This window comes from Onychomys torridus, chromosome 9, assembly GCF_903995425.1.
Source record: "Onychomys torridus chromosome 9, mOncTor1.1, whole genome shotgun sequence".
Classification (NCBI taxonomy): Eukaryota; Metazoa; Chordata; class Mammalia; order Rodentia; family Cricetidae; genus Onychomys; species Onychomys torridus.
The window spans coordinates 74,202,669-74,215,030 of record NC_050451.1 but is presented as its reverse complement, the minus strand read 5'-3'; positions in this window follow the sequence as shown (position 1 = coordinate 74,215,030).

Below are 12,362 nucleotides of genomic sequence, written 5' to 3'. Positions count from 1 at the left end.
TGCCATCCATGCTCCTGCCTATAACCCCTCATCCATGCTCTAGAGCAGCTTCTGCACTGACTTCTGCTGGAACCTCAGACTACATGGAAGCCTGGAATGTTCTGTGCCTATGAAAACACATGCTCAGCAGCTGGAAAAGACTGTCAGCAGGGCCAGGACAGAGAGGCTGACCAGGTTCTAAAATCAGTGGTCTCTAACTTCACAGATGAAGTCTGTCTGATGGGGTCTTTAATGTGGTTCAAAGTGAGAATTCTGACATGAGGAAGTCTGTTCTACAACTTCCCAGAGCATGGGGTATCTTCTGTAGCTCCTGTGAAAACTGATAAAGACTACAGTTTGGAATGCTGCCATGTTCTCCAGGCTCCCTTTCCACTGACTGGTCTCAAGCCATCCCCAGCCTGGATCATGTTTGTCGAATCAACAGAAGGACAAAGAGGGAGAAATACAAGGTGTTGACTTGGTTGAAGTATTAATAACTCAGTTCCCCTCAAAGATCAATCATGTGCAAGCAAATGAGAACACTCTACAACCTTGAATGCACAGCCCAGCATCCTAGGAGTCGTTTTGTACCAACTTCTGTATCAAAAAGAATGCACACCAAATTGTGCTTTTACAGTTGTATTAAAAAAAAAAAAAAAGTAATAGAAGAAAACAAAACAAGAGACAGGAATGAAAAACAAAGCTCAAAGAATCTGGATAACAATTATTCAAATAAATCCAACTGTCTTTGCAACTAAAATTCTACAGTTCCAAACAGGCAAACAAACAAGAAGCTCTTAGGCTAACAATTGATTCACATTCTTCCCTTTTATAGCTGTGGACATCATTTTATGTTTTCCTTGCATGTAACTGTTCTTGCATTCTCATGTTGTTGTGCACAGTCATTTGAATGGCAGCTTTGAGTTCTCCTTTTGTGGGTACTCATTTCCAGGCTCATTTACATCCTTTTGGATATACAGACTACTTAGAAAAACATTTAAATAAATTTTTCATATTTTTAAAGTTATTTCTTTAGGATGCGGGTTTATGATCATAAAGATTTTTTTGGCAATGTATAAGAATTTAATGCAAGCATAAATTACTCTTGTAATAATAATTTCAATTTCTACTGTTATAAAATATGTATGGCAGAAAATTTCAATTTTTGCCTAGTCAATTTTAGATTTTTATTAATCTGCCAATTTAATGGGTAAAAATTTCTTACTGTAGCTTTCATTTAGATTTTTCTGATCTTTAGTGGCACCGGGTCCTTTTCTATTTAATTTTATCCATTAGAAGCATTTTTGCTTTGTTGATTTATTTAAAGTATTTTATTTCACATGTAAAATTAGAAAATACTGAGATCTTAACAGAAATGAACAGTAAAATTACTACCATTAAGTAAACATGTAGTTATATAATAAATGCAAATTAGAATACAGAACTAGACATTTGAGCCCAATCTTTATTTTATCATTTGGTTAACATCTTCATATTTAAGTTTTTATTTTTATAGTGTTTAATTTAGTATTATTTCCTCTTTTCTTTTGCATACATGTTTTCGTTAGAATACAAACCTCTCTAGAAATTGGATATATGTTCAAATTTTCTTCTTTGGTTTTGTTTATAAATACTTATTTTTGGGGGAAGGGTTCAAGACAAGATTTCTCTTTGTATCCCTGGCTATCCTGGAACTCACTCTGTCAACCAGTAATCCGCCTGTTTCTGCCTACCAAGTGCTGGGATCAAAGGCATCTGTCACCATTGCCCCACTAATACATTTTTTAAAAAAATTTCTAAAGATTTTCTTAGATTATGTAATACAGAATGACAATATAGACAAAGAGCACTGCCCATTTTTCCCTCCACTGCCTCTGCTGAGCCCATTTATGCCATGACAATTTCATTATGCTGACTTTTGATGCTTGGGTTTTCATGCCAGCAATGAAATTTCTTTTTTTTTTCTTTTCTTTTTTATTCTTCTCTCATCCTCACCAAAATTTTCTCCCCTCCACTCTTCCTAGTCTTCTCCACTCCCTCTCCCCCACATCCACTCCTCCTCCATTTGCCTTCAGAAAAGAGCAGGCCTCCAGGGGATATCAACCAGACTTGGTCTAACAAGTTACAATAAGATACCCTCAATACCTTCATGTTACAATAACATACCTTCATATCAAGGTTGGTTGAGGAAACACAGTAGGAAGAAAAGGGTCCCAAGAGCAAGTGAAAGTGTCAGAGACAGCTTCAGCTCCCACTGTTAGGAGTCACACAAGAAGACCAAACTACACAACCGTAAGATATATGCAGAGGATCTAGCTCAAACTCATACAGGGTCTGTGGTTGTTGCTCAGTCTCTGTGATCCCCTATTAGCCTTCCTTAGCTGATTCTGTGGGCCATGTTCTATGTTCTAGTGGTGTCCTTGACCCCTCTGGCTCCTGCAATCTTTCCCCACCTCTTCTGTGGGGTTCGGCTGGCTCTGCCTAGTGTTTGGCTGTGTATCTCTATATCTGCCCCCATCAGTTGCTGTGTAAAGCCTCTCTGATGACAATTGGACTAGGCACCAATCTATGAGTATAGCAGAATATCACTAGAAATCATTTCATTGATTTTTTTTTCTAGTCATGTTTGGTACTATCCTAGGTCAGTCTCTGGTTCCTGGCCCTCCAGACAGTGTCAGGTATGAGCTTCCTCTCCTGGTCGTAGGCCTGAAGTTGGACCTACCATTGGTTGATCATTTCCACAAATTCTATTCCACCATTACCCCAGCACATCTTAGAGGAAAGACAGATTATAGGTCAAAGGTTTTGTGGCTTGGTTGGTATCCCAGTCCTATTGTTGGAAGCCTTATAGAAGACGGTCACTGCAGGCTCCATAGCCTTCAAAAGGCATCTTTCCCACTTGCAGTATTCTAGGCTTGTCTGCAGATAAGTCATCCAGTGTTTTCCTTCTTACAGTTTGTTTTTGGATGTATGGTTTGGTTAGTTATTCTCTTCTGAAAAATTTAAAAGATGATTGATCCTGGTTATTCTTACAGATGAAGTCAAACAATCTCAATGTTCAAAATTTCAATGTAGATCCCATTGTACTTCATTTTGTGAACTAATTTGGAGATTTAAAACATCAACATCACCAAACAACAACAACAAAATACATTTTCTGTAATTTTATCCATGAGAGTTATTCACTTTTCTCATTGGAATACTTTTTCCTTAATATTTACCTAAATAATATTTACTTAATAAATATCAGTTTTGAAGTAGAAATCTTATTGTTTTTCTGAAAGCTGGTTTGACATAAATGCTGATACTATCTTCTCTGTTTTAGAGGGTTTTAAAATATAAATGGATGTAGTATTTTATCAAATGCTGTCGGCTATCTCATTAAAGTGATAATAAAATTTTTTCTTCTTATTTTTTATGTGACATATAATATTAATCAACTTTATAAACATAATCTACTTTTCATTGCTCACATGAATATTCTTTGTCATAGTAAATTATTGACTTCTATTCCTGTTGTGCAAGGCAATCATGGACGATATCAGTGGCAAAGCATTGGAGATTTGACACAAGCTTTATGGGAGGAAATTTACTAGCAGAAAAAAAAATAAAGCAAGATAGACTGCTTGCAATCTTATTGTACTATGATATAGGAATCATGAATAGTTCACGGTATACAGTGACTTCTGTATGGGAGGGTTCCCTGGCTCTGGTCATATCCAAGTGTTTATGCTGAGTGCCAGGCACCATCTGAATAGCTATGCAGGCATAAAGCCCTGGAGTGGAAACCAGCCATTTGGAAAGAGGGGATTCTTGGGACCCAGTAGTTGATATTGACCTTTTTTCCCTTGAGGTAACTGAAGCCTTTGAAACCAGCTCTACAAAATTATCAAAAGGGAGAGGAAATGAACTTCTTTGTGCATGGGGTGTTGTCTCTCCTCTTGCTTCATTTCTGATTTTAGGGTCCATATTCATTTAGCTGATTGAAAATATTTTAAATTGTTTTCTACATGTGTTCTTGCTATTTTAAACTGTATCTCCTTTGGGGGAAAAAATAGACAGCACAAGGTACTAAGGTATTTTCACTTGACCCATGGTTAATTTTGAATTTATCTTTGTGATGGACTTTAGTTACTTTCCTGAAACTAGTATGCTTTTTAGTACAACTGTTTCTTACCTGTATTGTATTCTGCTGTGCAGAAAATGCCCTTCATGATCTCCTCTTATGCAGTAATTTGGAAGATGAGAAACTTTATTTTAATCCTATAAATGGCAAACTCAACATTTCTTATGGATATTTTAAATTTGTATGTGAAGACAAAAGAAACTTTGAGCTCCATTTTATAGAAAAATATGCATAGTATATAAACTCTTCCATTACCAACACAATGCACTTTAATTTAATCAGAGGTTGAAAACCCTGTTATTTTTTTTTTTAAAGATAGGTTCTTTTTGTTTCAAAGCATATTTTGTCATTTGCATCCTATGTTAGTTACCATAGTTACACCAATTAGTTAGACTTACAAGCATCAATCTTTTTCCCAATAATGCTTGGTGGTTTCTGAATATTTTCTTGCTGATTTTTGTATTTTTTTGCTGGCTCTTTCATGTCATGACTGGCCAATGACATATGTTTGATTAATTTTTATTTCCTGTTGTGAGGATAACATCCTTAATATGCTCTTTTTGGAAGTATTTGAGTATCTCCCCCAAAATCTGTAAATTCATTACCTTCAAATGTAAACACTAACTTGAATGGTGACTTTTTTATATCATCACCTTCTCCCATTTCTACTGGCACCTCATGTGACACACACACACACACACACACACACACACACACACACACAGAGAGAGAGAGAGAGAGAGAGAGAGAGAGAGAGAGAGAAAGAAACCCAAAAAGAAATAAACCACCACCGCCGCCCCTATCAGCAACAATGTTAAAAAAAATTCTCAAAGATATTTTTAATATTGTTTTCAATTGAGGGGAGAATTCAAACATTAACTCGGGTTATGGTTAGATTCTTTGTTTTTCCGTTTAGGTTTCAAAACCCCTTTTTGAATTTTGTTAGCCATGAAAAATTAAAAGCAGAACAGGAAACATACTGCTTATTACATTTGCCACAAGCCTAGTGAAACATCTTTTATTTCATAGGCAGCTGGTATTCTTGTTCTGGAGGCACCTTTTTCTATAGCTGGTTATTGGTACATTTGTGTGGAAATGATCATTATTTATAAGTTGGCTCTATCATTTATCCCCAGTACTGACTATCTTTACTTACTTTTATATTTCTTCAGTCTCAATTGTGAGGTTTCATGTCAGGATGCTATTACTAGTTTCAATAAGAGAGTCAGCCAGCATGAGTTAGAGAGAGAGAAGAGAAGGTAGTGATGCCCACAATTGTAATAGACTCTATACATGTAAGAGATGTCAAAGGTAAGTTAAATAAACAAATTATTGTTCTGCTATAAGACGTTGGATATTTCATGCTATCGATGTAGATTTTATTTCAATTTGTAAGCTTAAAACATTAGGTTGAAACAATTATTTGTGTTTATCTGCTGCAAGTATACCTTTACATTTCCTTGATGCCATGAGCCAGAAATTAAGGAAAAAAATGTTTTTCTTGTTTCATAGAGTACATTAATTTCTAGGAAAGGAATATAAAATTGAATAAAAATGTATGTTTTTAACCAATTGTTTTGAATCAATTCCCATCTAACTACTGCAGTTCAAGAACTTTAGCAAAGATAGTAGCCTCCGCAGGATTAGCTTCCCAATTTCAAGGCTTAGTACAAAATTAAAACATTCTAAAATTAGTAGAACTCTCAAGACATTGCAACAAAGTTTTAAACTGAGCAGAGGGTCTGCTTGAGCATGGGTCCTTACAGAGCTGTCAAGTTCAATGCCTGGCTTTGAAAGACGCTGTGAGAAGTGAAGAGGAAATGTGTGTGTGTGCAACCTGTGTGCAGAGTAAGCCTGAGAATGTAGCATGAGCAAAATACAACTTGGGTTTCCCCTTTTCTATTGTCAGGCAGAGTCCTCGGATCCTGGAGAGAAACTCAGTAGCCCCTACTTATTTTGCAGATTGTTAGGTAGGACACAATGCTATAAAAAATTAAAAATTAGACATTAAATCTAGATACATTATACTGAACAATATGCAAGTCTCCTAAATTTTGTCTTTGCTCTAAAAGAGGGTGATGGGCCCACCCCAACTTACTCAATGACTTTTACATTGCCTGTCTATAGGAAGGGAACTGAAAGTAAAGGATAATATTGTCCATGTCTGTGACCTAGATCATTAGCTCTGAAAGATCTTCGAAGTTCCTCTTCTTTCCTTGCCTTGTATTTAGTGGAAATGTCCCTTCTAAATTCTACTCTTTCTTTGCATTTCTTCTAAGGATGCATCTTAGTGCAGTGGTTGCTCTCGTTCGTTTTAGATACCTGATGACTATAAATACCTATGATAGCTTGTAGACAGGTATTTTAAAGAAAGTCATCTATGATATGTATGTGGTTGTGTTGTGGGTCCTTTTAAAAAGGCTGTTAACATGACTTCAAAGTTGTTGTTTTCTGTTTCACATAATGCCCTCCAGAGAAACTTATAGGGAAACAGCCCAAATCATGATCATTTTGTCCCACACCTTTTACGTTACAAGAGTACATGTTAATCATTTGAATAATAGCTCTTCACCTGAGGAATTCTTGCCTACTAATTTTTTTTTAACATACAGTGTATGAAAAAGTAGGAATTTGTACTTTAATGGTCAGGCACACCCCTGCTCTCCATTTACATGTGATGATGTGTCTTTCTCATAGGACTACATTCAAGTTTCCCCAGAAAAGACGCCAAAGTTCCTTGCTTTCTTTACTCAAGAAGAAACTCTGCTTTGGGAATTATCTCTAGTGTTCTCCCTATTTGCTTGAAATAACAAACCCCTTTTTCTCTCAGTTGTGCTGATCACTTTGCACCCCAAGATGTGACTGACACCTCTGTGCTAGGGGACACCTGTTGTTACACTTGCTTATTGCAGCCTCCTTGGACTTCCCAGGAGTAATGTTGAAGAGACATAATCAGGGATTGGGGTTGCCTCCTTTTTTATTGCTTGAGAATTACACATTCCTATAATGCACTTTGATAAAATCCACCCTCTATTCACTCCCCTTCAATGCTTCTCCTAACTGTTTAGCACTTTCTCCTCTCAACTTTATTAGATTTTTTAAAACCTACTGAATTCACTTAGCACTGTCAGTGTGGACATGGGTTTAGGAGCACCTACTGAAAACATGGGTAACCTCTCATGTCCCTGATCCCTGAAGAAAAGGGAATCTCCCAAGTATCATTAATTGTCAGAAACTCCCAAGCTGGGGGTGGACTTCAGAACCATCTCTGTCTTCCATGTTGGGATTTTGTTGATAATCTCTCATTGTGCATGCTGACACATTCACTGTGGTTCTTATATGTCCTTGCCCTATTGTGTCCTGAAAATACTGCTTTGTAGTAGTCAGTTTTAATCCATACTGTGCCTCACCACCACCACCACTGTGTACTCCATATCTAGTTCCAGATATTTCCTGGTCTGATGAATTCAGGGAGAGGATGCTGATCCAGATACCTTCTTCTGTGCTGTCCAGTAAGGTAGGTCATCTCTTGTCCAGGCTTCTGTGAAGGTCACAATCTTTTATGCAAGCCAGTCCTCTAGAGCTCTCATCTGTTGGAATTTCAGAAGATGTTTAGTTCACATGAAACCCATCTGAATTTCCTCAGATTATTATTGCTTTTCCCAACAGATTTTAGGTGAGAAAGGACTCACCAAAGAATAAGAGCTGTCTCCAGAGACAGTAAAATCCCCATAATGACATACAAATTCTGCTTCAAAATTCAAGTCCTGGGGCTGAGGTTGTAGTCTTCAGTGAAGTATCATTTCTTCTTCCTGGGGAGACTGAAAAGGCAAGTGAACATTCTGGAAGAGGTGAGGAGCTGATACTTGTTCAACTTGATAAATTATCAAGTTCCAGGGTGAAGAGGCAGAAAGAAACTTCCAATAAGAAGCTTTGTGTGGATCTTGATGGTAAAATGCAATTAAAGTCTGAAGCAGCTGAGCTTCCCCACTGAGAGTTGGGACTCTAGAACTGGTTAACTTGACTAGCTGGTGATAGTGGAGTAGAGAAATTAAGAGAGTGGTTGAAAGGAGCAACCTCTTAAAATTAACTTATGAATAAAGTCTAAAGAAAGTGGTATCAAACCCTTGAGGTACACGATTCCTTAATCTTTTATCTTCTTATTTTTACATTTTGTCATCCAAGTACAAAAAGATAATAATTTCAAAATAATTTTATGTGTATTTTAATTAAAACACTTTGAACGATATTTTCAAAAATATCTTTCCCAGGATTCTCATGCAACAGAAGTTGTTATTAAAACACAGGGAACATTAAGTTTGTGTTGTTATCTTTAATATCAACATTCACTCATCAGTTTAATATAACATTTACTTACTGCATAAATAGCTCTGAGCTTCTATCCTGTCAGATGCTCTGTCAGTGCTAGACATGCAAGAATGAACAAAAACCAGATGAAACTTTGTTCTCATAGAGTTTACCTTCTGGGGTGGAGGTGGGGATCAAGAATAAACACACAGTTACAGAGGTAAGCAAGATTCTACTTAATCCTAAATTTAAGAAGGAAACTAAATTATGGTCAAGGGATGAACTGTCATTTTCGTTTCATTTCTATTGCTGGGATAAAATACTCTGAAAGAAATACATATGTCTATCAGGGACAAAGGGTTTATTCAGCTTATACTTCCAAGCTACAGTCCATCATTGTAGGGAAATCAAGGCAGACACTTGGCTGCTCAGATCTATAGTCAAGAGCAGAAAGAGAATGAAGGCATACATGCTTACTTCTCAGCTCACTTTTTTTCTACGCTTAAACAGTTCAATACATAAACTGAAGGAATGGTGATGCCCAAAGTGGTCTGGGTCTTCCCACATCAGTGATGAACATAATCAAGACACTCCCACACAGACATGCCTACAGGCCAACCTGACCTAGACAGTCCTTCACTGAGACTTCTTTCCAGGTAATTCTAAATTGTACCAAGAGGACAGTTAAAATCAGCCATCACAAGTGGTGAGCAATGAAGAATGGAAAGACAAAAGTTAGTTTAGTTGGTCAAAGACGTAATACAGCAAAAAACTCAAGATTAATTTTAATAATTAAAGAAATAGAGTAATTATAATGATAATAGTAGTGGTAGGTAAACTACGTTAAATGAATATTGTGTTTTTATCCATTATATAATATAGCTAATGCATGTTTTAATCTTCATACTAGTATGAAATTATCTGATATTCTTAAAGATTTTATGTTCTTTTATGCACAAGACTATTCAGACACTCATTTTACTACATTATGTTGAAAACACATAGTTTTGCATACATGTGCAAGTTATAAGGAGTGGTAGAGTGAGGTTGTCTGTGCATTTCACCTGTTTTCTTCCAAGAGTAGTGGCCTGCATATATAGGTGTTGTTTTGACATTCATATTATCCACTGATCTTACTTGACACTTGCAAGTTTTTAATTCACTCATTTGCATGTTTGTGCATTTAGTTCTAATCATTTTATCACACTTGGATATATGTGTGGGTCCTACCACAACCAAGGTGTCAATACTTCAGAAAAGAAATTCCTCATGCTGCCTTTTGTAACCACTGTATCTCCCTTTACACACTTGAATCTGTAAACACTAATTTCTTTCCCATCTCTATAATTCTGTCATTTCAATTTTACCTGAGTAAAGCCTTGCACAATGTTATATTTAATATTATATTAATGTTACATATTGGTTGTTATATTTGGTAATATTTTAAAATTTCTTTATTCACTCACTGTAATTTAATATTCATCCACATTGTTGAATTCATCAACAGTTCCTTTCTTTCCTTATCCCCTTTCCCTCCCTTCCTACATTTCTTCTTTTCTTCCAGTTTTTTTTTTTTTCCTTTGAAACAGAGACTCACTAAATATCCCTGGCTGCCCTAGAACTACCTATGTAGACCAGACTGGACTTGAATTCTCAGCCTGCCTCTGTCTCTTGAGTGCTGAGCTTAAAGGTATGCACCATCATACCAGGCCCAAGTTCCTTCCTTCCTTTCTCACTACTGAGTAAAATACCATAGATAGCATGGAGCTACAGCTTGTGGAGGTTCACTTGTACCATCTCTAGCTTTGGGCTTTTTAAGGTTTCATGGTTAATATTGATTGTCAACTTGAATAGACTGAGAAATATCTAGAAGATCAGTAAAGTAAATCTCTGGATGGTTCTGTGAGCACATTTCCAGGGATAAGTTGATCATAACTTATCCATGTGTTGATGGATTAATTACATTATGGTATATTAGGGGATGTTGATAAGTAGGAGGTGGAGAGATAGGCAAGAAGTAGTAGCTAGAGGAAACCGTTCACTGGGGTGTGTCCTCAGTGGCTGTCCTTCTCCCTTTCTGTAAATATTTGAATATTTAACCTATAAACTCTTTCTGCTTCTTGGCCGCCACGATGTGGATGTGAAACATTCTTTTCCCTGTGCCTTCTCTGCCATGATGGACTGGCACTGCAGATACTGTGGCTCAGCACAATGATGAGAAAGTCTGACGAACACAGAAGGACACTGCTCTGGGCATTTGTATGCAAGCTTTCACATGACCATATTCTTTTTTCGCTCCTAGTTTAATCCTCAAGGGTGGAAATTCTGGGCCATGTGGTAAGTCATGTTTAATTTTATAAAACAATCCTAAATTCTCCAGGTCAGTTGTCCTATTTTATGCTTCCCAAAACAATGGATGCAGAGTGTTCCTCCAGCCTTACCACAATGTGGTGATATCACTGTTCTTTTCATGTTTGGTATTCTAATAAGTTTGGCTATATTTTCTTAAAATTAGTGCTGTTTACTATAGTCACATATTCAAAAAAATCTACTCTTTGAGTATGTAAGTGCTGCTCATGTGGCTTTTACTCACATGTCTAAGAAATTTCACTAAATGTAATTTTTATAAAGGCTGTCTTCATTTATATATTTGAAATATACATTTATATATTTTAAAAAAAAGATTTATGTATTTATATGTGTGAGTATTTTGCAATTATGTATCTATTATGCCATGTGCATGCCTGGCTGGTATCTTTGAAGTTCATTGGAGAGGGACAGATCTCTTAGAACTGGAGTTATATATGATTGTTTGCTGCCATGAGGGTGCTGGAAAATGAACCCACATCCTCTGCAAGAGCAGTGAGTGCTCTTAACATCTGAATTATTCCTTCATTCCCAATTTTCAGTATTTTAGACATTTATCCACAAGATATGATTTTCTTTTTGCCTGTTTGTTTGATAAAGGGTTTCTCTGTGTAGTCCTGGCTGTCCTGGGACTAGCTCTGAATACTAGTTTGGCCTCAAACTCACAGAGATACAACTGCCTCTGCCTCCCAAGTGCTGCGATTAAAGGTGTGTGCTACCACTGCCGGCCAATTAATTTCCTTTTAAAGTATTTCAATTGTTTGAGTAACAAATAAAACATTTGAAGGGCATAAAAGTCCAGTCCTAGACTATGAATATAGCATAGTGGTATACACTTACCTACCATATGTGAGGTCCTGCATTTCATCCTCAGCCCTGCAAAACAAAAAAGTCATCTCTACTGTCAGTCTACAAAGTGAGCATCTTAAATAATAGGAAAATTCTAAGTGTTCAACACATAACAGCCTTGGAATTGTAATTTTAATAAAAAACATTAAATGTACATGGTAAAATTGAAGTCAGTTTTCTGACAAATGACCAAAAGTGGATAAAATACAGTGATTTTTAAGAAATAGTGTTAGAACAAATGGACATCAACAGTCTAAAGAATAAGCCTTGTTTTCAATTTCCCATATTTTACAAAACTTAACCCAAAATAGGTTCTTATGATCTAAATGAAATGGATAAAGCTATGAAAATTTTAGGAGAGATTATAATAGAAAATCCTGTGACTTGGTGTTAAGCGCTATATCTCAATTAGCTTTATTTATCAGCATGACAAAGCTTAAAGTCATATGAGAGGAAAGCCTTCACTGAGGACCTACCTAGATAAGATTGGTCTGTGGGCATGTCTGTGGGGGGGAGTTGTCTTTATTATCAATTGACTCAGGAGGGCCCAGCCTACTACAAGAGATACTATCTTTATGCAAGTGTTCCTGAATTGTAAAAGACAGCTAGCTACACATGAGTCAGTGAACCAGCTAGACAAGGAACCAGCAAGCAGCAGTCTTTCGTAATTCCTACCTCCAGGTTCCTGCCTTGATTGTTCTGCTCTGACTTCTTTCAGTGATGGATGGTGACT